The sequence below is a fragment of the Vombatus ursinus genome, unplaced genomic scaffold (assembly GCF_900497805.2).
Source record: "Vombatus ursinus unplaced genomic scaffold, bare-nosed wombat genome assembly UNPS02014770.1, whole genome shotgun sequence".
NCBI classification, from domain to species: domain Eukaryota; kingdom Metazoa; phylum Chordata; class Mammalia; order Diprotodontia; family Vombatidae; genus Vombatus; species Vombatus ursinus.
Genome location: NW_020954548.1, coordinates 24,291,871 through 24,297,870, shown reverse-complemented (window position 1 = coordinate 24,297,870; position 6,000 = coordinate 24,291,871).

Sequence of the window (6,000 nt, the reverse complement as noted above, 5' to 3'; positions counted from 1 at the left end):
AAAAAAAAAATCATTATTTTTGTTGCCTTGAGTTGCACAGCTTTGCTGACATCATGAATTTTAAGAAGTAATCACTTCAGGAGTTTGTTCCATGAGGAATTTTTATAGGATAGACATTTTGTAAAAAGTTATATTTAAATTTTTGTTGAGGAAGACTACAATTATTTGCATTGTCTCTTGTTAACTTGTGAAAATTGAGCTTGAGTTTGGTTGTAAATTACTCTTCACAAAGCTCATAGTATGAAAAACTCCAGAATTCCCCAAAATAGTTAAATCAGGGCCATCTTTTTCATAATTCTTGTTTTAAGCAAGACTTTATATGTTTCAAACATCAGAATATTCACCAAGATCCATTTTTTTTTTTAACATAAAAAAGGAGAAACACATCTTAATACATCTAGAGGTAACTTATCTCCACATTTCCAGTTTATAATAGGCTATGTTCATATCTTGGGGTTCTCCCCTAGCAACCCAGGTAAATGAGTTTTAATTTGGGGAGGGAAGGGCTACTCAATCTTAATTCTTGTCATTTACTTCAAATAAGATTACATTTTCCTTTTCCATTATTCTTGTGAACTAGGTATAGCTTATTGTTTGTACCATTGCCACTTAACTGCTGAGAGGACTTAATATTTTAGAAAGAAAATCTTTTAACAGATAGGCATCTTATACTGATAGGGCAGATTATTAAAGTCCTTAACTACTCATCTGTTCCTATGACCTATCTCATAAGCAGAGTGCTAATATTTTTAGTTTTTAAAAATTATGAAAATTTTCAAACAGAAAATTTCTGTAACTTTTTGAAGAAAGCACATAAGCTTATCCACCTTTTTTCTAACATCATCTTCATAGTAGCAGAAAAATTCAAGTACGGATAAACTTGAGTTTGGATGAAATTATCAGAAAATCATATTGATTTTTTTTTCCCTGTAGCGTCATACCAGTGTCCCTAAAAATGACTGGCATTTATTGTTCACTCCCTTTCCTATTTCTGTGATAAAGAATATATGAATAGAAGCTTTTTAAATTAGAAGTAACAAATATAGAAGAAACTGCCTCATGTGACTTCAGGTATTGCACTCTTTTTAAGTATTTCAACATTTCAGTCTTTGGGAAAGAAGATAGCCTAAATTTACCTACACATAAAAATCATGACAGGAATTTCGAAAAATTAATCAGACTTAGAAGACAAATTCTTATTTGTTGTTTTGTTTTGTTTTGTTTTTAAGGCAGTTGGGGTTAAGTGACTTGCCCAGGGTCACACAGCTAGTAAGTGTCGAGTGATTGGTCTGGGGCTGGATTTGAACTCAGGTCCTCCCGACTTCAGGGTCGGTGCTCTATCTACTGCGCCACCTAGCTGCCCTGACAAATTCTTGTTTACATGTATTTGAAATGCTTTTTTAAAAATGATGTGGCAATGAAGGACAACACAAGTTTTAGATGATAAACTTATTTGTAACATCTTACAGAAAAGGAAGATTGAAGATGATGAACAGTATTGCTTCTAAAATAGCAAGAAACAGTAGAAGGAAAAACAAATTCAAAGAAAGTTTGGCAAGAGAAGATACCTAAGATACCAAGGGCATTTAAGGATGACACTACCAGGAGGACAGCAAATGAAAGATGGAAAAGATCTGCAAAATTTTTATGTCTTTTTTTCATTATAAAAGGATAATGGAGGCATGCCAAATTTGGATTCAATATCACAGCCCAAATATGATTCTTGAAGTGGAAGTGGCATTGAAGAAAACAAAGATGGGATAAGCAGCTGAACCAAAGTATATACAAAGAAGGTGCATCCTGGAGGCAACACAGTTTTGAGGGCATTAAGGCATATGAAGAAAGGGGATGATACCAAAGGTTTGGGGGAAATATGTTTCAGATCTTGTTACCCAGAAAGAGCAATCCAAAGAACGTTAATAATTACCAGCCCATGTGCATATTTTCCTATTCAGTCTCCTTTTTTGGATTATCATCCCTTTATCAGTCTGTGGGTGTATATCCCCAAGGCTCTGCCTGAACTTTCTGCCGTCATTGGAAGAACTGCTTAAATCAGTGAGGTCACAGATCCACTTGAAGTAAGCTCCCCAAAACATCGTGAGAGAAGTAATTTTCATTCCAGACCCAGAGAGTAGACATAGCACTTCCTTGAATTCTTTTTTTTTTTTTGGTATGGGAGTGTATAAATGTGTGCCTACACACACAGCAAAACAGTTTTCATGGTTGTTAAGGACCCAAAATGTTCCCTTCATGAGGAATCGTAGTTTTTAAAAAACATATCCTTGCATTTTAAATATTCACTTAGCATTGTGAAATTTGAATTGGAATATTTAATTTAGAACTTAAATTCATAGATAATAGTACCTGACATTTATATGACATATTTATATTTCCAGCCTCAGTGCTGGAAAGGCACCTCAAAGGCCATTTGTCGCTAAGTCATTTTTCAGTAATGTCTGATTGTCCAGGACTCCGAGGGGGATTTTCTTGGCAGGTATGCTGGAGTGGCTTGCTGTTTCTTTCTCCAGCTCATATTACAGATGAGGGAACTGAGGCAAACAGAGTTAAGTAACTTGCCCAGCGTCACACAGCTAATGTCTGAGGCTGCGTTTGAACTTGGGAATATTCGTCTTTCTGACTGTAGGGCCAGCACACTATGTACTGCGCCACCTCAAAGGCCCTACTCCAGCCTTTATCTGAAGAAGAAACCTGCTATATTTCTAACATTGTTTGACACTTTATAATGAAAGGGGGGACCTTTCAACTCGGCCCATTCTGCTTTTTCACAGTTCTGATTATTTGGAAGTTTTCCCTAACTTCAAGCCAGAACTGCCCCTGTAAAACTTCTAACTATGGTTCCTACTTCACTTTCTGAAGCCAGGTAGAAAAATCTAACCCTTCTTCTTCCTGGAGATATACCTATCGTCTTCCCACCCAAGTTTGATGTTCTCCATGATAAAAAGAACACTAATTCCTTTGACTGATCTTCATATGGCATAAAGCTGAGGCCTTCTACCATTCCTAGTTGCCTTCCTCTGGATACTCTTCATCTTATCAGCGTTTTTCCTAAAATGGAGATATCAAGACATAAAGAATGTACTGCAGATGTATCTTGCTAGGGCAGAAAGAGGCACAATCTTTCCCCTAATTCCAGCAATTCTCCCTTTTCTTTAAAAAAAAGAAAACAAAACAAAAAAACACCAAGATCACATTAGCATTTTTGGTTTTCATATCACCTTGTTGACTCATTGAGCTTGCAATTCACCAAAAAAAAAAAAAAAAAACCCAACCTAGTATTTTTTAGGTCTTTTGCTATCTAAATTTCTAGGCCTCTACCACCTTGTGCTTGTGATACTAATTTTTTGAACCCATACTGACTTTACATTTATCTCTGTTTATCTAATTATATTTAGCCCAACATTCTAGCTTATCAGTAAGTAATTTATTTGTACCTCAAAATGGGCTTCTGAATGTATAAATAAAATACATGGGTTCCAAAGGAAATTGTTCTGAGTATAGTCATAATTTTTTTTTTAAGTTCATATACCCCAAGTTAAGAACTCCTGGTGTAGAGATAACCTTTTATTTCAAGACATGAAGAATAGTGACTCCATGAGAAATGTAGATAAAGACCTAGTTAACATTCTGTACTGTTAGAAGTATTAAACATTAGCTTTTATAGCTGTTTCACCCGAGTTTTGTAGTTTCCTTCCTAAATTCCTTGCCTTACCAGTGACTCTTAAATTGAAATTATATAATGTGAGAGCATTGATGTCCCTTTCAGAAAGCTCTAACACTGTGTGACTCTTAAGTTTTGTGGCCTTTTTACACCCTTTTGGGAACTATAATTTCCATTGTTAGTATGATATACTTAAAGACAAAAGGACCTTCAAAAAACCTAATTTAGTACTGGCTCAGCCAGTGTTCCAGCTATGTAGTTGATTCAAAGGGCACAGCCCTTCACAATGAATTCACTTATTATTGTGACTTCCTAACCAACTAGAGTAAAATTTTTAGAAGCTCCTTAAAAATTCAGTCTAATTTATTAGATCTTTACTACCTAAAGACCTAAAAAGAAGAGGTCTTGGCCCCTGAGGAACTTCAGGATAGTGTGAAGGACAGATTAGCTATATGAAAGTCTTAACCTGAGTGTTATCTATGTCTGACCAGCTCCTGACCTTGTATTAGGATGTGTGAATTTAATTCATTGTCTAATGCCAGCCAGAATAGTATAGACTAGATCCATCTTCTCTTCACTCTACTTCACAATGAACCCCTCCTAATTTACCATGTGTCACCAAGAAGTTTACAAAGTTATCTGTTCCCAATCACCCCTTCCTATTCCTACCCCAAATTGATAAAATTTTAGGAGAGATTTATAAATTTAAAATTTTCTTTCTACCAAATCTCTACTTTATCCTCTTAGTTTGGGGTAGAAAAATGAAGTAGGGTTAAAACCTCTGTAGACAAATATCTTAATTAGTATGCTTCCAGAGAAACTTCGAAAACCTACAGATTGAGCCTACATACACACAAATAATCAGGTAGATACCTTTGGGATCTTGGTGTTTGTTATTTATAGTCTAAAGTTTGTAAAGAAAACTTGACAAGTTAGGCAGGTGCCTTTCAATTAGATGTGGTCTCCTAGTAAGACTTCACCATAATTAGTTGTCCACACTAGGGTGTTTACGTATTCTATGGAGTGTTCCTCGTACTGTCTCCCTTCGCCTACTGAAAACCAGCCTTCTACTTAGAGAAACACAGATTGTCCCAAGTAGAATAAAGATTGTGATCTGGCCGGCTTTCACATAAAAGTAGCTTAACTGAAAGATTCTGGTTGCATGAGTGTGTTTTTGTTTTGATCCCTTTCTGTTTTAACAATGAACCTGGAACTCGAGTGGCATTGGCCCTTGAATAGCTGATGTCTTGAAAATGATACAAAGCTATGGTCCCTCTTTAGTACAGTCCATAAAGATCTTTGCTAAGGAATTGTCTCTTTTCAGCCTCTTCTCTCCAAGAGTAGTCTTACGCTCAAAAAAAAATTTAGATCATGCAAAAGAACTCTTTTCTGAATACAGGACAATGTCAGATGAGAGACTTGTTTGAGAGAAAATGCAGAAGCAGCATCTGTGGCAATCCATTCTCCAGTCCAGCCACCACATACCACCTTATTGTGCTGCCTACTTGCTGTTTTCTGTTCTAACAGTCAATCCAATTGTCTGTCCTTCTATGGAAAGTATTTTCCTCATTGTCTTTGGAATGTATTTGAAAGTCTTTCTAACCAATAAAAACATCCAGATAATCTATTTTGGGAACTTTAATGCTCATGTAGTAGTACATGTTCAGTAAAGCATCTTCTGCGATGCAAGTGAGTTTTCCTTTTTTTTTTTTCCACCCAGAGTGCCAGACTCTTGTTTTGAGTAACTGCTTTATTAGTTTCTCAGCCTCACGAAGAAAGAATCTGCATCTCATTCCTCTCTGGCCATTAACAGCATCGAGTTGCTATCAGGATCAAGTTCTCAGCAGCAGAAACATTTGAGGAAAGTTTGAAAACTTTCAGGATGACCAACGCTCCTGCCTGGTGCTATCTGAACCCTCCCTAGCTTAAGGGATTGTATTATTTTGGCCATTAAGGGTGTTTTACTGAGCAAAACTCTGACCAAAATGTCATACCCGAAGTTGTATAAATAACGTTTCAAGGGATGTTTAAATGTAATAGGCAAAAGACCTGAGGATCAGAATTTGAGAAACAATGCAGTGGGAAGTGTTGGATTTGGAGTAGAGAGCTTGGAAATAAGGTCATGTGTAAGTTCAAGAAAGTCTTGTTCCTTCTCTGGGTCTCTTTTTCCTCATCTGTAAAGTGAGGACTTTAGACTTATAACCCTAAGATCCCTTCCAGTTCTAAATAGGTGATTCTTGTTTTTGCGTAAATATGTTTTCAGCACCAAGGTACTTGGGCTTTGCTTCTAACAGATACAAATAATAAAGAAGAACTGGGGC